The 25,709-nt window shown below is 33.1% G+C and overlaps 1 long non-coding RNA gene across 1 annotated transcript in view; it reads right to left on the minus strand.

Moving 5' to 3' along the window:
• Positions 1-1,370: 1,370 nt before the first annotated feature.
• Positions 1,371-25,709, minus strand: part of LOC115892405 — a 29,479-nt gene continuing 5,140 nt past the window's right edge. Inside the window, exons 2-3 of the long non-coding RNA XR_004052303.1 lie at positions 8,593-8,712; positions 1,371-1,899 (exon numbers count right to left, since the gene is read on the minus strand). This is a non-coding gene — a long non-coding RNA (uncharacterized LOC115892405). The remainder of the gene's footprint in view (positions 1,900-8,592; positions 8,713-25,709) is intronic.

Here is a 25,709-nt window from a genome sequence, read left to right on the forward strand (position 1 = left end):
CTTATGAGAATCTACTGCCTGATGATCTGTCACTGTCTCCCATCATCATCCCCAGATGGGACAGTCAAGTTGCAGGAAAAGAAGCTCAGTGCTCCCACTGGTTCTACAATATGGTGAGTTATATAATTATTTCATTATATATTTTAATGTAATAATAATAAAAATAAAGTGCACAATAAATGTAATCTGCTTGACTCATTCCAAAACCATCTCCTGAAACTCTGGTCTGAGAAAAAATTGTCTTTCGCAAAACTGGTTCCTGGTGACAAAAAGGTTGGGGACTGTTGGCTTATAGTTTTTCATACAGTAGCATACTGTACAGGTGTAAGCCTAAGGGAAATAGGCTATACCATATAGCCTAGGTGTGTAAGTCTATACCATCTAGGTTCTTGTAAGTACACTCGATGATGTTTATACAAGGATGAAACCACCTAATGATACATTTCTCAGAATGTATCCCTGTCATTAGGCAATGCAAGACTCTATGGAAAGAGAATAAAAGCAAATTGTATTTATTATATTCTTGTTTTCTCTATCCACTTTCACTGGAAAAGTCATCTTTCTTATTAATTTAATTAAAAAGCCTTATATTCTTTTAAGAGTAGCTAAGTAGATGCTCACACTTAATTCTTTTAAAGGTGTTATAAACAACCTTGTATTATGCTGATTAAATATATTGGATGTTACTTTTAATTTAAAAGAAATTCAAGTACTTCTAATGTGTATGGTGGCCAATTTGCATTTATGATCTCCATGATGAGATTCTTCCAGGAAATGAGAGGTGCATTATAATATAAATGGAGTTGTAGATCTGGTTGATTTTAATTTGTGACCTAGAGGTCAATAGTTATTGGGTGTAATAACCCTCTGGTAATGGGGAAATTCAAGGCACATTTGTATAATGAGAAATCATAACTAGTTATGGTTCAAGATGATGAATCTTCTTTTTGCCATTCTGATCTGCTGGGACTCTGACTTAATTTTATAGACTTCATACTTCAAGCATTTAAGATATAATTTTACTAGACAAAGTTACAAAGTTAGTCTTTGATTTATAATAAAATTTATAATATCCACTATATTCAATGCAGTGCTGTTTTATATGCTTGGTGTTTTAAATGCATGTTTTTATTGTCTTTCTGATAACTCTTGTATTGGTATTTGCTTGATACATTTTTATTTTCCTCAGGATTATCTTTCATACAATCATGTTTTCCTAGATTTATTTATTTGTTTATCCTACTAAATTAAAATGCACATTAAAATAGAAGAGATTCAGAGCAGTGTTGTCCTTGTATAAAACTTTATTACATTTCAAAACTAAAATTTATTGCAGGTTTAGAAACTAGAATTTCAAAGTTAAATGGAAATTACATAGAGAAAAATAACATAAAGTCTGATCTTTATTCATCATTACCAGATCAGAACTTAATCTTCAACTTAAAATAATTCAAGTCACAATATACTCAAAACTTTTTTTAAATGATTGAAAAATATTTTACTATATAGAAGTGCTTTACTCATGAATAAAGATAAAATAATAAGGATAAAGATGATACCTTTTTGAGCAATTACACTATGTGACAGAAACTTGTTAGGTGCTTAACATGAATTCTTTAGTTAATCTTTATAACTACCAGATGAGATAAGTACTGTCTTTATATCCACTTAAAAAATGTTAAATCTGAGACTTAAAAAGATTAAAAAGCTCTATCGACATCATATTCCTATTAAGTGGATTTAGGTTTTTGTGGTTTAAAATCCTGTGCTCTCTGAACCACTCTTAGAAGTGTTGTCTTTGACCATCCGCTCAGACCTACTAAGAGTTTTTGGCTGTGTCACTTAAGAATCTGCACCTTAGCACCTGCACTGGAATTCATGTTTCTCACATAGGAAAACCTGAAAAAGAAAAAAAGCAAATAATTAATGATGACTAGAATTTACTTCAAACAATATAATTATGGACAGGATTGTAGACAGTTCAACAGTAGAATGGGATAAACTGCTCATTTTAGCAGAGAGCTGCCTGTTTTCAGTCATATATAAAGCAGTAAAGCCTTTTGACCGTGCTTTCACTGGACATGTACCTCTTCTGTTTCTGAACCAGTTCTCCATATTTTTCAATATGTATCGGAGCCCTGGTACTTTTTTCTCTGTCAGCAATCTGAGTCAAATGAGACATTGAAAGAAACAATAGCTGATGCTGTGAAAATCCATTTCATTCTCTGTTACATTGAACATTGACTTGGTTTGCTTTAAGGAGCTTTATAGAAATCTTGCTTTTCAATGAATACATAATAAAGAGTTTGTAGTTATAATTAGAATTTCTCTAATATCAGCTTTTCTTTCCTAGGGTTTAAACAGTTATTACAGGTGAAACAAATATGTTTATTTAAGGTCTTTTATATTTAAATGAAAGAATTTTTATTCACCGTTTGGCATGAAAAACACATTCAGAAAACTGATCTACTGGGAGAAAATTAAAAAAAATTAAAATCGAAGACCATCAAAGTAGAATTAAATATTGAATGTTTGAAATATGGATGAAATAAACATTGAATGTGTCCAGGTTTTTAAATAGTTTCAGTGAAATTGTTGAATTTTGGATTATTGGAATTCTGAGGAAACATATATATTATAAAGTAACATTGAGCAATTTATAGTAGGTGCAATATAAGTGACTTTTTTAAAAAAGGTACATATCACACTTTAAAAACAATACAGAATTAAAAACCAAGTATGAGGTAAAAATAATAATTATCTTGGTCATGTGATTCACACCTAAAACAATAGGTTTACTTCTTACCTACCAACCTATGGCAACAACCAAGAGACCACTTCTTATTGACTAGAAAAGCTCTATCAAAAATAAATGAAATTTTAAGATAAGACTAATTCCCTCAGATCCTCAAGAGGCTTTCAGAATGGTCCAGCATTAAAACAAACAACAAACAAACACATTTTTACTTTATAAGAATAAGGAAGATGTTCATTATAAAATATAAATTAAAATATAAGCAAAGAGATAATAAATAAAAGCTACCAATAGTCCACCAAACAGAAGTGAATATCATTGTTTGGGATATATTTATTCTCAATCTCTTTGTTTCCCCACCACTCTTCCAGGATTGGAGTCATAGTGGTATAATGTTTAGTAAATTTGTTCTTTGAATGTACATAATTTCCATCCATATATAACTTCCCATATCATGAAATAATACTTTATAACTCTGCCTTCAAGGGCAATATTCTATTTGCCTATGATGATTTCAAAGACATAATAATGAAACAGGTTATCCTTGGATATAACAACCAACAATGTAGGGGATAAAATGCAGGCTGTGGAAACTGACTGCATGAACTCGAAATATGATTCAGCCTCTTGCAAGCTGAATGACCTGTACTGTGTGATCTAATATCTCTGTACCTCCAATTCCTTAACCGAAATGTAGATAAAGATATTTGTTGCCTCATGAAATTGTTGCGAGTGAGACTTGGATGAGTTAATATAATACCAGTGACTGAAATATAAAACTGCTAAAATAAATAGTAGATGTTATGAAAGCAATAATAACTATGTGATACGTTCTTAGTAGAATTTTGAAGTTAAAAATGCTGCATAAGTTTTCAAATATTTGATGCCTATTGAGAAATTGCCCAGATATGCCTAATGGGATACTCAGAGATATTTCTGTCTATGTATCTAAGTATCTACTATCTATCTATCTATCTATCTATCTATCTATCTATCTATCTATCTATCTATATCTATCATGTATCTAATAAAATCAGTTCTCTTTCTAGAGAGGGTCTCTTTCTAGAGAGTTGAGGGTGAAATTTGACATGCAAATTGTCAAAACTTATCTCTGAAGTTGTTAAACTAATATCCCAGGCACCAAATCCAGCTACGTTTCTGATGTACTCTTTCATGCATTACTTGTAACTTGTCTGTAGCTACCATAGCTTTATTATGATTAGCAACACATCCTATTTCAGTCCCTGGATAGTCATTTTTCTTCCTCATACCTGTGCTAAGTAGCACATATAAGTTTATTAAGTTTATCCCAATTTGAAATGTACAATTAGCATATAGGTATTGTCTTAATTTGAATATTTAATATATTTATAAGGTAAACACTTTTACTTGGAACTATTTAGTTTTTGAGATGGTTCTACTAGATGCTTGCTTCTATTTGTTACTGATATTTTCAGTCTTTCTCCAAAAGACATTTTACATCTTTTTTCCATACTTCGTTAGTCTATTGGTCTTGACTTTTTTCTCTTTCATTTCTTTCTCATGGGAGTTGTGTATGGTATAAATGTGTGCTTTTTGTATGTTTATATTTGTGTGTGTAGTCAAATCTATTGGTCTGTAAATTTATAAGCCTTTCTGACCTACAGTTGATATAAGATGAATGATTCTTTTTATAATTAGGCATGTATAAATCATGAATGGGATTTTGAGATCCAAACCATTAATATCTTCTGACACACTTCTTTGACCTGCAGCCTTCTAAAGAAACCCCATAATTTCCACAGTAGCTACATAATCAATACCTATCACACACCAAATAAATGACATCCATTCTGCTAAATAATTTGCATGCATTCTTTAACTTATTCTTATAAGGAATTAGGTATTGCAGTATTCCATGTTTCCCAAATTAGAAAATTATATATACATTTTATGTAGTGGTCCAGTTCTATAATAGATTTAGAAATGGCAGGGCTGAGTCTTTCTGCCTTCTTAACCACTGTAGTCGATGACCTCTTCTACATTACAGCACATTGACATGTTGGAACACTGACAAAGAGGTAGTTAATGAAGCTTAAAGGGTGTACACATCAGAGCTGTATTGCTGGAAGAAATCTTTGAGATTATATGCCCAAGTGCTATACTTTTTCTATTGGTAGACTTATGTGAGAGGCAAAGTGGTTAAATATTTTGTCTAACTTATCAGCTAGGTAATTTCAAGAAATTAAATGAAACTCATTTTATGTAGGACATGTTTGATTTATGTCTTTGTATCTGGAATTAAAGCATCAGAATCCATTCAAATCATTTGTGTTTAGCATGACAATATATAGTTTTATTCTTTATATATGCATACATTTTAAGAAATTAATATTCTCTTAATATTTTTCAGAACTCTTAATTATGGGCTCCTTTAAGATAAAAACAAACTATCAATATCTAAAATGATGCTAGCTTTACTAAACATAAGAAAATATAAAGAAATTTAGGTTGTTATTTTTAGTTAGTTATGCCTATACTATATACCACACAAAATATTTGCACTCTTTTTTTTCTCTCTGGCATTAGATTTGAAAATAATGCAAAGATTTTCCTCAGAGAAACCCTATTCCAGATAGCTTAGTACATGCACACATATCTGCAGGCTTCCATTTCCTCCGTGGAAATTGATGCCATGGCTGTCAGCAGACCCACTGGAGACTCGAATAATAATCACTTTTCAAAGCTGAAGGCAGAAAGAAAATTTCAGGAAGATATTCACTATAACTTCAAGATATAACTTGAAGTTAAAATTTTTGTATACATTTGGCTCTCATATTAAGTGAATATATTTATAAGTAAACCAAAACTATGTGTTCTGTAGCGTAGGGCAGAAAAACAATTAAATAACCCATAAGTAGAGGCCAGGCACGGTGGCTCACACCTGTAATCCCAGCACTTTGGGAGGTCGCGGCGGGCGGATCACGAGGTCAGGAGATCCAGACCATCCTGGCTAACATGGTGAAACCCCGTCTCTACTAAAAATACAAAAAAAAAAAAAAAAATAGCCGGGAGTGGTGGTGGGCACCTGTAGTCCCAGCTACTCGGGAGGCTGAGGCAGGAGAATGGCGTGAACCCGGGAGGCGGAGCTTGCAGTGAGCCTAGATCGCGCCACTGCACTCCAGTGCCGCCCACTGCCTGGGCGACAGAGCGAGACACCGTACCCTCCCCGCCCCCCCCGCCAAAAAAAAACCATAAGTAGAGTGCAACATTTTTTCCTGGCCTAGATGGAAAACAGCCTTCACTTTCCACCACTTTCAGCTTTTCTCTAGTTACTTCTCACTCTACCTAGCATGCCATCTCAGGTTTTATTTTTCTAGTGTTTGGATTGTGCAATGATAAAGAGAAAGTAATGAGCTAGAGAAACAAAAATTTACTTTTTTATACAAAAATACCCTTCAACTCTGAAGGAAATTATAAATCTAAATACTACAATGTAATTGATCTCTTCAAATATATTTTTAATTTAATTTGATGTTTCTTGAGTAAACACGACCTTGGGAGTAAGAATGATATATGAAAAAAATAAGTGTCAGAATAATTAGCCTCACATTTATGATCCCCATGAGTTTAATTCTCATAGGATCTATTATTGTATTAACGAGCATGAACAGCATTTTTTTTTTTTTTCAGTTTTGGAGAAAACTCAAAACATAGATTAGCCAGTTTATTTTGATACACTATCTTCCTCATTTTTGGTTTGATCTCTTTGACTACAAACTTCACTCTTGTTTTGCTCATTCTCTTCACAACATTTCCAGTCTCATCCCCACAAATCTATATGTTGGCTTGATCACTTTTTTTCTATTGTTCACTTACTGAAACTTTACTTGTGAAAACTGTTGTTCTTTTATATGCCTGGGGTAGTGTGCATTTGTAGTATCCAGGCAAATCTATGTTAATTCTTATTTACTATCACTTATTGAATGTTTAGCTCTACATTAAGCACTGTGCTATGTGTTAGAAAATTAAGCAGAATAGACACTGTCTCTGCCTTTAGGACCCCAATCTCCTTGGTGCTTTTTAGTCACCTTTCTTAACATGTAAGAAGAATGAGAAGTCATAGGGGCTCTTCAGCAGAGATAGATATTTCTACAGAAAAAGTTAAGCTTTAACATTGTACAAGCAAAGTCAAAAGAAAGAAGAAAAGAAGAAGAAAAAGAAGAAGAAGAAGAAAGAGGAGGAGGAGGAGGAGGAAGAGGAGGAGGAGGAGAAAGAAAGAAGGAAGAAGGAAGAAGAAGGAAGGAAGAAGCAGCATACAGGAGCACCAAATACTGTGAGGGGAAGCTCTGTGCTCTATATACATCTGCAATCCAGTGACTAGAGGTGTTTCTGACAAGAGTAGGTGCTCAAAAAGCATTATGTTGTGTTGACTGTGCCAATAGTACTGATTCAGAGTGTATTAGAACTCAGAAAAAATAGAAAACATTGGCTGAGCATGGTGGCTAATGCTTGTAACCCCAACACTTTGAAAGGCCGAGGCAGGAACATTGTTAGGCCAAGAGTTTGACACCAGCCTGGGAAAAATGGCAAGACCTCATCTCTATGAAAAACAAAAAAAAAAGTAGCCAGGCATGGTGGTGTGTGCCTCTGGTCCCAGCTACTGGAGAGGCTAAGGCAGGAATATTTCTTCAGCCCAGGAAATCAAGGCTGCAGTGAACTGTGTTTGCATTGCTACACTATGGCTGGGGCAAAAGAGTGAGACCCTGGCTCACAGGATCAATCAAAAAAGACATATTTGAGGCTATTTTATTTAAAATGAAGATAGAGCACATAGATAAGCTGAGGTGGGCAAAAGGACATTTAATGAAGAATTTAGAGTTTATTATAAACGCAAATGGGAGTTGACTCAGGATAATCTAACTGCTTTAACCATTTTATCATTATACTTAAAGACAATAAAAACATGCATTTACCTGTATTAAAAGCATTCTAGTGTAAATTATGTTATCATATTAACTCAGCCCATAGAAGAAGGACTCAAGCTTGTATGAAGCTAGGAGGAAATGTAAAAGTACACTGTACTAAAGGAAGGCAAAAGTTACAGGTATTTTTAAAAATGTAAATAGTTTTTTATTTTTATGCCAATTCTTCATCAAGAACACTTTTACTCCAAGCCAAGAGTAGGTATAGAAAAATATTCAGAGAGTCACAGAAATTCCTTTTCTCTTCCTTGTTTTTAAGTGAATGTATAAGGAGAAAATTTGAGAGGGAATTCAAGGAGTTAATATGCCAATCTGATAAATGGCGTTATGCCAAAACAGCACTTTGTGTGAACAACTGAAAAAGAACCTGTAAATGCAAACAATGGGAACAGCTGAAGGCAAAGGAAGGTAGGAATTTTATTATAACCATGACATTGTTATTGGAGACGCAACAGCCGTAGCTGATTATGCCTTTGTGCAATCAGTAGATATGGTGGTTTAATTTGGAGTAAAAGCACAAAGTCAGCCTGAGGTTAGTTGAGTGGGTTTTAGGCTCTCTCCCAAGCTGTAATACTAAGAATAAATGGTGTGTGCTGACTAAGTGGGAGAGGCAGCAATGATCACGTCTTTAAATAGACACGAAAAATATGTTTTTGAGATCACCTTCCCATGGAGAAAACAGTTATTATGAGGGAGTGTCAATCTAAAATTACAATTCAGGATTGCTTTTATGCAAAAACTATGAAAAAGGGGAAATTTATTTTCAAAGTTTCCAGCCTCCTCTTTACAATTCTATTTGCCCCTTGGTGCCATACCCTTAAATGAAAAATAACATTTTATCACAAACAATTTGTTACAGTCAATATGAGGTACCTGTTAGATGAAAAGAATGACTCCAGATTGAATAAAGCAAGTAAAAACTCAGGAGATATCCAGATCCCACCTTGGGCTTGTGCCTCATCCCATATCTCAGCTTCTTCCTCTTCCATCCTTCTGAGGAGAGACCACAGTGTGAGAATGGTTTCTACTTTTTGCGTTATTTTAACAAACCTGCAAATATAAGTGTTTATAAAAATCCTTAGGGGATATGTGCAAGTGACTATTTTTATTATTTTAATCAAGAAAAAAACCCCTCACATTTGAAGATCTTTCACACTGGCTAGACATCTGAGAAGAAATGAATAGCAGCATTTAACTATTGTAATCTCTTCTTTAAAAAAAATAGATGAATAGAAACAAATGCCCAAAAGCATTTGTTGTATATATTGGAGGGCTTATGTATCTTGTATAACAAAAGTGCTTATAACTTAGCAGAAAAACCAGGAACCCAATAGAAAAGAGAGATCAAATATGCACACTTTATTTTTTTAAAAATAGAGATAAGTGAAGCCTTTTGGGCAATAAAAATACAACACTCAAAGTCAAGCAAAATTTTAAACATAAGATTATTTTAACATTAGATTGTCAGTTATAGAAAAATCTTCAATATTCAAGATATATTATTAATTTAAAAATGATCTTCATAGGAAAATATGAGCAGTTCTCACTTGAATATGAATAGATGTCAGTTATGGAAGCTCACACAGTTGTGAGTATGCATGTCGTAAATACAAACATATTCATCTATCTATCATTTATCTTTATATTGGTCAGGATGGATATACATTAAACAGTTTAAATCAAGATATTTCTGGGAAGGTGAGTAGGGATGTAAGGTGGTTAAGAAGAATTTCTCTTCAAAGTTTATTAGCAGAGTTGGACACATGTTTAAATCAAAACTCAGTTTCTGCATGAAATTAGTTCTGTCATGAGAGATGGGACCAGCTTGTTCATGGCTTGAAACAGTTCATGAAAACAAATTGTGGGCAACAATTTCTAACTCCATATTCAGCGGCAGCATGTTAATAGCTCCACGATGGGAGACTTTACACCAAAACAATCAGCAGCAAACAAATAAGAGTCCTACGAACCAGTTTATTTTTAATCTTTCTATCTCTGTCTTTGTATCTATCTTTTAATCTGTAGAGATGATTGTTAAACATTTATAAGCATACCACTGGATGGGACCATTGTAATTGGCTTGGACATATCAGGATTTACCTTTCAGCAGTGAGTTATATGTGAAGGGTACTGTTAGTAAACTCAGAGTTCTGAGCAATTTCAAATGATGAGTGAATATTAGGTAGTAATAGTATCTGATATTGTGATATAGAGGTCAAGAATGGTGATCATTTCCATGCATTTTGGACCAGGCTAGAACATTTATATTACCATATTCAATTCTGGATAATCATTTTAAGTATAGCACTGATAAGCTAGGGAATTCTGACGAAGCAAAGCAAAGGTGCCATGTCTAGAAAGCATGGCACATAAATGACTATGCAATGCTGTGGGAATGCTTAGACTGAAAGAGGCAAGTATCATGGAGGATATTGTATCATTCATTGAAGGTCCATTATCTGGAAGAGTGCTCTGACTCCTTCTCCAGTATAGGGCTGGAATGTGCATATACACACTGACAAGGAAGCCAAACTACTCTTGATAACTCAGGTATGATTAAATGCATAATTTTTATGGACTTGATTGGTTTTAACTCATTTGAAATATTTTTTGTCTTTGCACCTACATATATAATTTTAAAAATGTCATGTCTTATTACGTTTTTGTACTCATAAACTGTCTTTAAATTAAATCAGAAAAAAAGTATAATTTAATCTCATAAATTTTCTTCTTTATAATCTGATTCTCTTTAATTCCTATGATTATTTACAATATGTAAAATTAATTCTTACGCTACTATAAAAACACATTAGTCTTTATACTTTCTTGTTCAACCTAGTTCTGTGTAGACTATGAATATTTTGTATATTAATACAAAATATTATTGAAGATTAAAGGGAGCAGACATATTTTTATGCAGTATTCCTGTCAGAATGGTGAGAGAAACAAAAAAGGTTTAATATGCTTGTTACCACACATGGGAAACCAATGCCACATTCAGGACCAGAAGGCTGTTCTTTACCCCAGGACTAGAAGGCTTTTCATTACCTTTTCCTTTGCATTCATATCATAACAGGAATAACAAGTGCCGTATCATTCATCCTTATGCTTTTGGGGGTTGACATCTCACTTTTGTGACTAAGTGAGATAAATGAAAAGTAGAACCCATGAACATATTGTCATACTTCTTAATAAAATGACAATATCCTATTTTTCACTTAATATTCACATTGTGCCATACAAATTGTTCACATTTTGACTAGGCAAACATAGAGTTCCATTTTTTGTTTGTTTGTTTTAATCACAAGCAAAAAGGCTGAATCTAGGTGATTTATGGAGGGGTGGTCAAAGCTTCCATTTCAATTAGGGAGTTTGGCATCTAAATAAGATTTCACTTGCTAATACTCTTCTTTCTCTGTTAGTATATGTAAAGAAGAAAACAACAAAACATATATTTCTTCTCCTTTTCCCTTTAAACTAACTAACAGTATTCAAGTATTTATTGATCACCAACTCAGGACCAAATATTGGGTAGGGGACTGCAGAATAAAAGAACTATAAACCATGCTATTTGTTCACAGTGGGCAAATGTGAAAAAATCTACTCTATATTCCTGGAAAGTTTTCCTTTTTCTTTTTGAAGAGGAAACTCTGTATAGTTAAATAATAAACACATCTATACTCTAACTCAACATGTACGTTAAAAAAAAATGAGTTAAAAATGAAAAGATCTAGAATCAAGTTAGAGTCTACAGAAGTGTGTGAGGAAATCACACAAAATTCACATCTGTACTTTCAGAATGAAGAATATAGCCATCTTTCTAATAAAGTTTGAACATCAAATAAGATACATACAAGGCTAGCTTAAAAACATATATATGTGATATATAAAGTCCTGTCATGTATGTATTTTCCATACACATATAGACTGTTTATCATGTCCTCAATGTAATGTAGTATGTGAACTTTGGTTCAATTAATAATTATTGAAGGTTTCCCAAGTACTTAGGTACTGTTCCAACTCATTATCCTGTTATTTAACCCTCTGATTCTCTAAACAAGCATTGGAGAACATATTCCCTTATTATAGACAAGGAAACTGTAGATCAGAGATGTAAAATTATTTGTCAAAAGCTAATAATAGCTGAAACTAAATAATGTTAGCAGATTATCAATCCAGTACACTTTATGTACACACACTGCCCAAGTATTTGTTCACATACATATGAGCAAATATATAACACAACTTTTACTTTAAAAGAGCTTGAATTCTACTTAAAAAGGAAATGTATTTTTAAAAAATGAAAAGTTTAAAACAAGAATCCAAGGCATTTTGCCACTTTTTTTCTTTTTCTTTTTCTTTTCTTTTTTTTTTTTTGTCTTTTTTCTGAAGAAGAAATAAAAGATGCAGAAGTTCTAAGGAAAAAGAGATTTCTGGGGGCTTAAGAGGTCAGAGAAAACAGTAAAAGCTGCAATCCAAAAGTTTAATAGTATTTTTAATAGCAAGATGGGGGCTAAGAAAAAACAGCTGAAGCAGAGGTAATGGCGAGAATAAGGATTGCTAAGGACCGTGAGAGGAGGAAATTGTTAATAGATAACGTTAGTATAAAATGCAATTACTCTTTCACATGCTTCCTCAAGTATAACAATGGAAAAGAGATCGCAAAAGTGCACTTTAAAACTACTGTCATGTAGAAAAACTCCAGTTACAATGAATTTCCAAAGTGTATACTTCATAAAATTGGAATAAAAGAAAAATATTATGTTGGTTGAAAAGGAATTGCAGTTTTGCCATTGGAAGTGATGACAGCAACCTTACAGTCATTCACTTTTCCTATTTGCTTTTACATGTGATACACACATACATTTAAATATTTCAAGAGACATGTTCTCAATAAATTCAGAATTATAATTAAAGAAAACATTTATTGTTGCCACCGCATTATTTTCTCACTTCCAATCAGCCGGTTTGAACATTTATTCTATTCCAAAGATGCTCCAAATACAGGACTGCCACTCAGTAATGCTATGGGCCATGCAGACTGACATGCTATATGTAACAGCTAAATACATATCTTGTGTTGTATTCATTATTACAAGTCAATAACAGGAAACAACAGAGGACATAGTCATTGGGGGAAGGGTGAAAAATAATTGATTTTTATCATTATTTAAATTCTAAGCATACATTGAGATTAATAATTAGGTCAATTTCAGAATATTTACTCGTCAAATTTTCTTGAAACTTTTAATTTCTCTCTATTTTTTCGTCTAGAATTTATAGCTTTAAAAATCAGAAACCCATCACTTCCTATGAATTAGGATTCATATAGATGTTTAACTGTTATACACTAAAGCCTAGTTTACTCATCTGTCCAATGTGTTGGTATCATTCAACTTGTATCTCACACGTTATCCTCAGGCACTGCTAATTAATGCTAATAATATGCCTTGAGATTCAAAGGTAGAAGGTGTTATGTAGAGATACATAAAAATCCTAATTTGAGAATTTTAGTTTTCTGTATTCTTAACTAAACAAAAAACAACAATAAAAAATAACATAGACAAGTTTACCAGGAAAGTGTTGTCAGCCCAAATGGCCTGGATTTCTGGCCAATACATCAAAGTACTTTGATAGATATAGATATAGATATACATAGATATAGAGAGATGTATATGCATATATAACATAGCATATGCAATTATATATATGTAATATAGAATACAATTTATTTAAGATAAAGTGAGTGAATGGGGAATGTGAACTTGGGAATATTTATGTTTTTATTCACTCTGCTTTTTCTTTACTTTCATATTTCTTTTTTAAGAATTAGGGATTCCATTCTTAGTAAAACACTGAAAAGATGCTTATCCCAAGTTTCAAAAAATGCAATCCTGTAGAGAGTTTAATGTGAATATAAAAATAGCATTAAAACGATTTTCATCATAAATGAATAAAGATGTGAGTCTTGAAATTTAGCTGTTAAAAAGACTTTGTGTTACAAATAATTCAATTATGTATATCTGTTTAAAAAATATGATCCTTAAAATAAAATTAAGATCTATTTTAGTTTTGTTAGGCTACTCTGACCACTGAAATGATACTATTTAAAATATTACTACTAGTTTTGAGACAGAGCAATATATAAGAGTACATGTAGAAAAGTGATCATATTTGAAGCAAAACAAAAATGAAGTTCATATTTTGAAATTTGATTTCTAAATAAAGTGGTATGTTCAATTTCATATAAAGGATCAAATGATGATACAGTGATTTAAGGCATCCTTAAATACATGAATATGTATGACCTATTCACTCTCAAACATTGCTGTTTGTGTGTACTCAAGAGGATTTCAATCTTGATATGAAAAAAATAGTATAGCTTTTATATTATTTTTGTTTTACTCTGTTTTTTCATTATTATTTAGATGTAATATGTATGTCATATTAGCATAATAATACAAGTACATAACTTATAAATAAATAATTGAACATTTATTGAGATACAAATTAATTTTTTTGCTGGTAAAGTGATAAAATTAAGAGAGTCTTACTCTAGAAAATCTCTCTTACACATCACCCAGGACACAGCAAATTTAAGGAAATTCTAAAAATTTTTTTGTTGTATAGGAGTTAAATCAAATTTAATAAATATGATAGATGCACCATTTACCCCTATAGAGAAAAAAGAAGAGATCCACATTTCATTAATTTTAATTTTAAAAATGGAATCATAAATGTCTTAATATAGATATATGCAGAAATATCCTAGTAGCCAGGACAAAGTTAATTAAAAATATGATAGATTTCTCTGATTATTTTTCTTTCTTTTTCTAAAATAAAAGTTTGAAAAATATAAAACTTAAATTAAAAAAATTAAAATTGGACCGATCTCATCTTTTATAAATGACTTACTTATGATAATACTAGGCCTAATGATAGAAGAAAAAGCAGGATAATGTTTAAAATACCTTTATACATTTTAAAATCTTTTTAAATTTTAAAATTATGAGAAAAATGTTCTTATTCTTTATCTGTTATTCTTAGTCCTCTTGACTGATTTTAAAATTCATTTTCCTGTGTGTATGTTTTTTTGAGACAGAGCAGTATAGTTCTCTTTTTTTTAAACTTTTATTTAAGTTCAGGGGTACAAGTCAAGGTTTGTTACACAGGTAAACTTGTGTCATGGGGTTTGTTGTACAGATTATTTGCTTACCCGTGTATTAAGCTTAGTGCCCCGTTAGTCATTTTTCCTGATCCTCATCATCCTCCCACCTTCCACTCTCTGATAGGCCCAAGTGTCTGTCATTCCCCTCTGTGTGTGGATGTGTTCTCATCATTTAGCTTCCACTTATAAGTGAGAACATGCAGTATTTGGTTTTCTGTTCCTGTGTTAGTTTGCTGAGGATGATGGACTCCAGCTCCATCCATGTCCCTGTATTTGTAAATTAATTTTGCCAAGGTTCTCACACTTGAAAAAAAAAAAAAAACAAAAAAAACTACTTTCCAGCACATATACTAGAAAATAGTTCAGTCTGACTCCTGAAAAAAGTCATAAACAGATTTGCTATGGTTGAATTAAAATTTTCCTGACTCATTTCCTGATCAGATTCGATATATTTAGCTTAGTATCTCTTCTGTAAATGTTATTATTTTCTTTTTTTGTGTACATTTTGTGAACTGTTATTTATTAGATAAATATTTTAAGCAAATGCCTTATATTAAGCATTAGGATTAACCACCCTATTTTACTGTTGGGAAAATGGCTCTGTAATCACACACAAAAAAAATACTGCTGACATAGTCAATGGTATGGTCTTTATTACCTGAAAATATTTAAAGGATAGACTGTCTAGAAAAGACTGGAAATTTTTGGATATATTTTATTTCATAAATATATTACATTTGGGGTAAATAAAAGACTACTCAAACGAAGTTTACTTTTTCTGAAATAGAATAAAATTGCAGAAATTATTGTAGAGTTAAAGCATGATTTTATATTATAGGATGCACTTTCTGTTGAAATCTGTGCATTTTATTCATTGACCTAACCATGACTTCGAGGCAGGAGATCGTCTGCCAGTGGACACTGAAAAGTAAAGTTCTCTCATTGTCACTAGGATTGCATTTATTCTTCTCTTCCTTTTAAGGAAAAAAAAAAATTCTTAAGTTTTGTAAAAAACCTAAGAAATACCATTTCCGGATGATTTACATTCTGTAAAAATAGTGACAATTCAGTATAAAAGCAGATTATGATCAGGATGATAAATATATTTTGTACATTATCCTATTTTTTCCCCATGCGATAAGTATCAGAATACAAATTAACTAGATTTTTGAAGAGCTATAAAACTGTGTGACATTCAATACAGAGTTTAATGTCAGGGTTAGATTACTGCTCAGAGTTCACAGTTTAGCCTAATTTTAGATAAGAAACTAGAATTGCCCTCCGTGCGGTATGTTCAGCAGGGTTACAGTAATCGCTTATACTTCTAAGATATCCTCAAAGAAACTGCCTTAAAGATCAGTCTGCAATACATCATATAAATAGGTAGATCTTGGCTCCTAGAGTTAGCATTTCCCATTATCAGCATTGTAACAGTCAATGTTTTGCCACTTAGTTCTAGCCTATCATGCTTCCTTAGCCCAATTAGCAGCAACCCTTTTCAACAACAAGCTTATTTATAGGTCTCACTTTGGTTCTTTTGAAAAACCTACGAATATAGATCCTTCCAATATATCCAAAAACTGCTCTCTTTTTCTGAATTCAGCAAAGTTTCTAGTTTTTATTGTGCCATTTTTCATTAGTTTCTAGTTTTTGTCGATTGTGCCAGTTCAGTTTCATACTCACAAACAAGAATTAGAAGTACACCACCTAATCCATTAGTTTGAAATGACAGAATAGGAAAAGATACCATGAGCATTTTTCACTTCCACCTTCTATTTCTCACACGGTTCTGTTTTTTTTTTTTTTTTTTTTTTCGATGGAGTCTTGCTCTGTTGCCTAGGCTGGAGTGCAGTGGCACAATCTTGGCTTACTGCAACCTCTGCCTCCTGCCACCTGCCTCATCCCCTCTAGTAGCTGGGATTACAGGCACGCACTACCATGCCCGGCTAATTTTTAGTAGAGACAGGGTTTCGCCATGTTGGCCAGGCTGGTCTGGAACTCCTGATCTCGGGTGATCCACCTTGGCCAGCCTTCCAAAGTGCTGGGATTACAGGCGTGAGCCACTGCGCCCAACTGTGTTCTTTATTTGAAAGCAAATATACACACAAACCTGAAGTTCTTACCTCATGTCTCTTTATCATAAGGGTGTTTTAATTCTGCCTGGTTGTATTTATGATTATATTTTGTTCATTCATTATTGCCTGTGTTATAATCAATATTGATGGTTTCATTGTTTTTTCATAAAGCAAAAAATATATAAAGGAAGGCTAGAGGCTAAACTTTTGAGTTAAAAATACTATATCATATTTTTCCACTGTAACTGGATAAATATTTATCACAACTAAATTAAAGCTTAGAAACACTCTGTAACATATGCTGTGATAGTCACTTGAAGATATTTACTTTTTAATTTTCAATTTAATATATAAAACTGGATCTGTTCCTTACACCTTATACAAAAATTAATTCGAGATGGATTAAGGACTTAAATGTCAGACCTAAAACCATAAAAACCCTAGATGAAAACCTAGGCAGTATGATTCAGGACATAGGCATGGGCAAGGACTTCATGTCTAAAACGCCAAAAGCAATGGCAACAAAAGCCAAAATTGACAAATGGGATCTAATTAAACTGAAGAGCGTCTGAACAGCAAAAGAAACTACCGTCAGAGTGAGCGGGCAACCTACAGAACGGGAGAAAATTTTTGCAATGTATCCATCTGACAAAGGGCTAGTATCCAGAATCTACGAAGAACTTAAACAAATTTACAAGAAAAAATCAAACAACGCCATCAAAAAGTGGGCAAAGGATATGAACAGACACTTCTCAAAATAAGACATTTATGCAGCCAACAGACACATGAAAAAATGCTCATCATCCCTGGCCATCAGAGAAATGCAAATGAAAACCACAATGGGATACCATCTCACACCAGTTAAAATGGCGATCATTAAAAAGTCAGGAAACAGGTGCTGGAGAGGATGTGGAGAAGTAGGAACACTTTTACACTGTTGGTGGGACTGTATACTAGTTCAACCATTGCATAAGACAGTGTGGCGATTCCTCAAGTATCTAGAACTAGAAATACCATTTGACCCAGCCATCCCATTACTGGGTATATACCCAAAGGATTAGAAATCTCATTGGATAAAGACACATGCACACGTATGGTTATTGCGGCACTATTCATGATAGCAAAGACTTGGAACCAACTCAAATGTCCATCAGTGATAGACTGGATTAAGAAAATGTGGCACATAAACAGCATGGAGTACTACGCAGCCATAAAAAAGGATGAGTTCATGTCCTTTGAAAGGACATGGATGAAGCTGGAAACCATCATTCTGAGCAAAACCAAACACGACATGTTCTCATTCATAGGTGGGCATTGAACAATGAGAACACTTGGACACGGGGTGGGGAATATCACACACCGGGGCCTGTCGTGGGGTTGGGGGAAGGAGGAGGGATAGCATTAGGAGATATACCTAATGTAAATGACAAGTTAATGGGTGCAGCACACCAACATGGCACATGTATACATATGTAACAAACCCGCACGCTGTGCACATGTACCCTAGAACTTAAAGTATAATAATAAAAAAAAGAAACACTTTGTACAATATGCTGTGATAGTTACTTGAAGATATTTGGTTTCTTATTTTCAATTAAATGTAAAAGACATCTACAATTATATATTAAAATATTCTCATTCTAAAAATTAGAAAACATTATTATGTAAAAAATAAACATATTTATCTGTTGATAATACTTTTTAAATGTGTTTGCTCCCTGATAAAAGAAAAATTTGGTAAGTTAACTTGCTTTAGTGTGAGTCCTAATCTATTTAGGACTCAAAGTAAATTGCTAATCATTTATATACTCAGTTGTTGTTTTAATGCTTAGATCATTATAGAAGTATTTCTTAATTTACACCCTTAATTTTCAAGCACCGAGTTTATATGCTTATAAGATTATTTTGTTGTAGGAGTATATCATATAATCATTTTTATTAAGTCTGCAGATTGCTAGTATCATTATATACAACAAATGTTAAATTTTCAAATGTAGGTGTTTAAACTTTTATTTTATAAATTAAATTTATACTTTCCTAAGCTTTTGCTCAGACATGGCCTGTAATAGCCCTGAGGGACTAAATTTCACCAATGAAAGGTAAGAAAATAAAGATATTCTAAAACAAAACAAAACGAAACAAAAAAGGAATTCTTTCAGCACCTACTCTGTACATTACATTGCACAAGACCAAGGGAAACATAGAATATCCTAGTAACAGATAACCTCACTGGCAACCATTTAAAATATCTAGTTAAGAGTTAAGACATACATGAATAAACAATTTGTAATCTATGATAATTTGTATTTCAAGTATCTGATCAGAAATGTAATCTATATATATATAAAATTCAAGTATTTTAATAGCTGAAGGAGCTGTGAAGAATATCCCATAAAAAGTTTCAACATCATTTATCCCATTTATTTTATGATTTTAGATATTCAATAAATGTTTATTAATTAGAATTTAATCCCCATCCCTGCTGCCTTAATTGTCTAGGGATTGCAGAGTACCATATTTTCTTCCATTGTGTTTCAGGAATACAGGGCAAATTACATATGCCTGGCAATTGACTATGCTGAAAACAGCTTTGCTAATCAGATATGGCCATAGTCCAACCACATTCACTTGACATTTACCCTGCAGGTCTATAACTTTCAGCTTTCCCAGGTGAGTAACATTCAGGATATAATTGGTCGTTGAATTTTCTGAGCTCATATTATTGTAAAATGTGGCTATATAAAAAGAATAACACAGAAATAAATCTATTTTGCAAGTTCCATTTTAAGTGGTATTAGATGAATATATAAATACAAATGTCGTATTTGCAGGACAACCTAACCTTTCCATTTCTATACTTAAATCTGCAAATGAGGACTGTTTGAAACTCTATAGTATCCTTCTTTCCATTAGAAATGTGCCCAAAGGCTGCCAAGTGATAGAAACATCCAATATACCTAATAAATAATAGATGTTCCTATTGACTATGGTTAATGTAGACTTAGTTCTCCTTCAGGATATGGAAAAACATTCAATTATTAATTTTTAAATGACATTCAAGAAATAAACTGTTTTAGGTTTAACCAGTGACTCTTAAAAGACCTTTTGTTAAAAGATTATATTATTTTCTAATATGTTTCTCTATACATGTTTCAAATAACTTGTGATACCCTCCTACCTCTACATTTGGGATCTCCCAAAGGCTAGTACTAGCCATCTCAGAGACTACATCTTCCATGTCCCTTGCAATGATTTCATCCTGTGAATTTTGGACTTTAGATATTGTAAGCATTTTTGGTGTAATATGTATATTTTGATATTAGGCATCTTTGCATTTTGTATTGTCTGAAAATTGAATTCCTTACTTCTCTAGAGATTTTAATATTAATAAAAAATTTCTAATTTGCTCCTCTGTGATTCCAGTTTGAATTGTAAGGTATCCTATATTTTAGATATTTTTATATATTTACAAGTAAGAAGCAATTCATGTTATGCTTAAATGGGACTGGAAAATCATTTATTTTGTAATTACCATACATTTAAGAGATGCTGTTAAAGGCCTTATGAAAATCACAACAAACAGCATGCAATTCCTAGACTTAAGAACGTTCACTGCATTTCCATTGAACACCCAATACATTCATTGTGATTTTCAGTATCTTCTCTGCATTTTGTTTGCTCTGGGCTCTTTATTATTAGCTTTTTGCACCTTACCCCAGAAAAAACAACAACGACTCTTGTTTTTCACACTGACCTACCTTTCAGCCCTTTCTCCATTCTCCACATGCCAAAACACATTTCAGTTCTATTTCATAATAAAATTTTGCCCCTTACTCTGTTCCAGGCACTGTTCTATATTCTTTGTCTATAAGTCATTTGTGTCCTCAGATAAATTGATGAAATAATGATTATTCCCACCTTCATTTCATGGATGAAGAAACTGAAGCACAGTGAGGTTAAGTGATAGCTGGCGGTCATCCAACTAGTTAGTGGCAGAACTACTATTTGGATTCAAACAATAATCTTCTAGGATCTACACTCTTAGCTACTATACCACTTGTAACTACCAGCTCCGAGGAATAGTCATCTTACAAAGTATCCTAAACCCTGTAGACAAAAGTGACTTTACATTAGATTGTTTGTATGCTTCCAGTTTCCATGTTTGCTTTTATTACAATTGAACTTATGTTGTAATAATTAGCTTATGGGAAATAAACTAGTGAAATGGTATTTGTCTATTTCATAATCAGGCATTAAAGCAACGGTGAAAATTTGAAAGTCCCCCTTAGGACTCTTCCCACTCCTTGCTCACCCACAAATATTCACTTTTAGAGTGTTCCTTAAATAAAAGTTCCTTAAATAAAAGAAGATATAGAATAAAAACAGGTGAAAGAGTGCTTAGAAAGCATTATTCAGTAAAAAGATTCAAAACTGTATAGTTTTGTCCTTTTACTAATGAGGAAGTTAATTATAGAAAAGTCACAAAATGAAGACTGAAATACTCCTTTGATGTTGATCAATGTTACAGTTTTGGCCATATTCATATGTAAATATCTTCTTTGTTCATTTATCCAGTACCTTTGCTTATATTTTGTTCATCTTAGGTGCAAAAGGTTTAGCACCTATTTACCAAATTCTTTCTGAATTCTGGGAAATACTGTAAAGTACCTCTCCCGATTTACCCTAAATTCACTGAATGCTTATTTTTCTTTCTTCAAACTTGCATTTTTTTTAAACCAAAGCTGACTAGTAGAGGTTTAGATATCAGAGTGCTTGCTGACTGTAGGCAGAAGATTTTTAAAAAGTAATAATATGTTATTGACTATCTGGTTCAGTTAGGGCTGAGAACAGTGAAAATTCAGAAAGTATTAAAGAATAGAATTTGGAAGCATGTGGCACACAGTAGTAAAACAACTAATTAAATAGTAACTTACGGTCACCTAGAATTGAAGGGCACAATTCAAGACTGAAAATCAAGTGGCCATTGATTAAAACTAATAAAAAATCCTTCATTTAAAACAATAAAAAACCACAACTGTTTGTTTGAAGAAGATGAGGAAATAAGAATTGGAGACAGATTAGATATCTCGAATAATTACAGAGAACCAGAAAAAAAGAGAATGATAAACCAAAACGTCTACAATTTACTCTCAAGATGCAGACTGAATCACAGGAACTTTCTATAACTCTGATGAAAGAGTTTCTTAATTCATGAAACCGTAAAGTTAAGGTAAGTAAAATCCACATGCAAAGTCTCAATTGGTTGCTTGCCAAGTTGTAGTGTTACTAGGATTTTCAATTTCACAAGATTTAAAAACAAAATTGAGGATATTTAAGAATATATAGAGAGAAGCTAAGAATTAAAATGAGACTCCTGGTAACTCATCTCCCGATCCCCAGAGGGGACTGCCACCTGAACAGCTGGTTATTATTCAGGAATGATTTCTTGCATTAGGTGCAGTTTGTGCAGTTACTTAATGTTAGTGAACTACTTGTGAGGGAAAGCTAATTCTCCTTCCAGAAGTCATTCTTTCTAACCTTTCTTTCCACCACTGCTCATTGCTTCTATACATACAACTAGAATCAGGACCTCTATATTCTGATGGGCAAATTAAAGTAAACAGCAAAAGTAGAAGGTTGACCTCACAAAAGTATTTGAAGACTTTTCTCTTTTATATAAGCAAAATTTAAGAAAACATATGTGGGAGTGGAGTTTGGAAGTACAGACAAAGAGCAAAGAAGATAATTGTAGATGGAGGTAAATTTATAGAAATGGTTGAATTTACCTGTCATTCTATATTTAAATGTACTAACATTATTATTATGTGAATAATAGTGCCCATTTATAGCTCATATTTGTTGAATATTTCTCCAAGGCACTGTTTTATTTTTAAATTTGTGCTCTTAAATTACTATTTTTACATATAGTAAAATTTACTTTTGCTGTATAGGTCATTGAACTACAACTAATGCATAGAATCATGTAACCACCCCACAATAAAAGCATAGATCAGTTTGAACATTCACCCCCCAAATCCCTCATAATCCCCTTTGGCAGTCAGTCCATCCTCTCACCTCTGGCCCACGGCAACCACCCATCAATTGTATGATTCTGCCTTTTCTGAAATGCCATATAAGTGAAATCATGGAATAATGGGCCTTTTTAGTCTGACTTCTTTCACTTAGCATAATCAACTATGCTTTTGCATCTGTAAATATTTATTTCTTTTTATTCTCTGTAGAATCCTATTCTATGAATTATCAGAGCGCCTGTAGTCCCAGCTACTCCGGAGGCTGAGGCAGGAGAATGGCGTAAACCCGGGAGGCGGAGCTTGCAGTGAGCTGAGATCTGGCCACTGCACTCCAGACCGGGCGACAGAGCGAGACTCCGTCTCAAAAAAAAAAAAAAAAAAAAAAAAAAAAAAAATCACCAGTTGAAAGATATTTGAATTGCTTCCAGTTTTTAGAAATTAATATGAATAAAACTGCTAAGAACAGTTGCATACAGGTTTTATGAAGATAGTTTTTATTTATCTCAGTTAAACACTGAGGAGTAGGATTTCTAAGTCATATTGTAAATATATATGCATAACTTGTATTTACTTATAAAGTTTCATAACTTTACAGCTAAGAAACTGTAGAACTCCTTTCCATTTAATGTGATTGTTGACACAATTTGATGTAGGTCTACCACTTTGTTAGTCATTTTTCTCCTCATTTTTTTTTTGTTTCTCTGCTCCACTTCCGTACCATATTTAGATTATTTAAACATTTCTAGTATCCATTTTAATTGATCTACTGGATTCAGACCATATCCTTGTATTTTTTGTGATCATTATATTTAACCTTCCACTGTCTACCTAAAATTTTTATTTATCCCTGCAAATAAAATATATAAACTTTAAAACTGTGTAAGTCCCTTTAGCCTCTCCACGTAATATTACAGTTGTCATATGCATGATATCTACATATACTGATAATTCCCCAAGACAATTTTATAATTTTTGCTTTTAACAATAATATATATTTAAAAAAATAAAAGCATAAGAACAAATATATAATATTTCGTATTTACCTAGATATTTGCCATTTCTGTTGCTGTTTGTTCTTGGAGTTCCAAATTCTCTCTGATTATTCCCCATTGGCCTAAATAACTTGGGTTAGTATTTCTTTCAGAGCAAGTCAGCTGTTGAGAAATTATCCAAGATTTCATATTTGAGAAAATATCCACATCATAGCTAAAAGGCAAAGAATTTTTGGTTGCTGGTTCTGTTCTTTCAACTGGTGAATTACTTCATTGTTTCTGATAGAAAACTGCAGTTATTCTAATAATTGTTCTTGTTTATATATTGTGCCATTTGTTTTTCTTACCGCTTTTATTATTTTTAATCTTTGACTTCTTAGTAGTTTGTTTGTGGCGTATCCGGGTGTAGTTCTACTTGAGTTTATTCTGTTTGAGGTTTTCTGAGCTTCCTGAGTATATATTTTATCTATTTTTCCAAATTTAAGAAATTTTAATCCATTACTTCCTCAAATATTAAATTTTTTGATATTGTCCAATAATTTAGTTCTGATAATATATTTCTATTCTTTTTTTTTTTTTTTTTTTTTTTGAGACGGAGTCTCGCTCTGTCACCCAGACTGGAGTGCAGTGGCCAGATCTCAGCTCACTGCAAGCTCCGCCTCCCGGGTTCACGCCATTCTCCTGCCTCAGCCTCCCGAGTAGCTGGGACTACAGGCGCCGCCACCTCGCCCGGCTAGTTTTTTGTCTTTTTAGTAGAGACGGGGTTTCACCGTGTTAGCCAGGATGGTCTCGATCTCCTGACCTCGTGATCCGCCCGTCTCGGCCTCCCAAAGTGCTGGGATTACAGGCTTGAGCCACCGCGCCCGGCCTTTATTCTTTTTTTGTTTTTCCAACTTTTTCTGTCTCTTCTTGAGAGTGGATAATTTATATTCATCTATTTTCAAGTGTACTGATGTTTTTCTCTGCTATCTCCATTCTGTTATTGAGACTATCTAGTGAATGTATTGTTTTGGATTATATATTATATATAATATATATTATATTTATATTATATGTAATATATTATTATATATATTGTATTTATCTCATGTTGATTGGTTACAATAGGCACTTTGAAGTCTTTGTCTGTGAAGGTTTGACATTTGTTTATTTCATTTTCCTTTGAGAATTGTCAGGAGCTGAGCTGCAGAGAACTGAGCTCCCAGGTATTTAGGTGGTCAGTTAAAGCAACAGCCAAAATGAAAGTAACAGTGAAGCTTTTAGTCACTCATTGATATAGCAAAAGCAAGAGGCTAAACAGGAAAAAGCACTGGGACCTCCAGATTTCTTTCCTTTTTTTGAGATGGATTTTCAATCTGTCACCCAGACTGGAGTGCAGTGGCGAGATCTTGGCTCACTGCAAGCTCCGCCTCTGCGGTTCAAGCAATTCTCCTGCCTCAGCCTCCTGAGTAGCTGGGTTAACAGGCGCACGCCACCTATTTTTAGTAGAGATGGGGTTTCACCATGTTGGTCAGCATGGTCTCGAACTCCTGACCTCATGATTCACCTGCCTCGGCCTCCCAGAGTCCAGTTTTTCATTTTTCCCCACAGAATGGTATTGAGTAAGGGTTAGGTCTATCAGCATAAAAGTGGGGATTATCTCACTGCTGAGGGAGAGGCCTCTGATGGAAATCACCTGAGTTAGACTGCAACTCTTTTTCAGGGACTGAAGTCTACTGATTGT

This window comes from Rhinopithecus roxellana, chromosome 2, assembly GCF_007565055.1.
Source record: "Rhinopithecus roxellana isolate Shanxi Qingling chromosome 2, ASM756505v1, whole genome shotgun sequence".
Lineage (NCBI taxonomy): Eukaryota > Metazoa > Chordata > Mammalia > Primates > Cercopithecidae > Rhinopithecus > Rhinopithecus roxellana.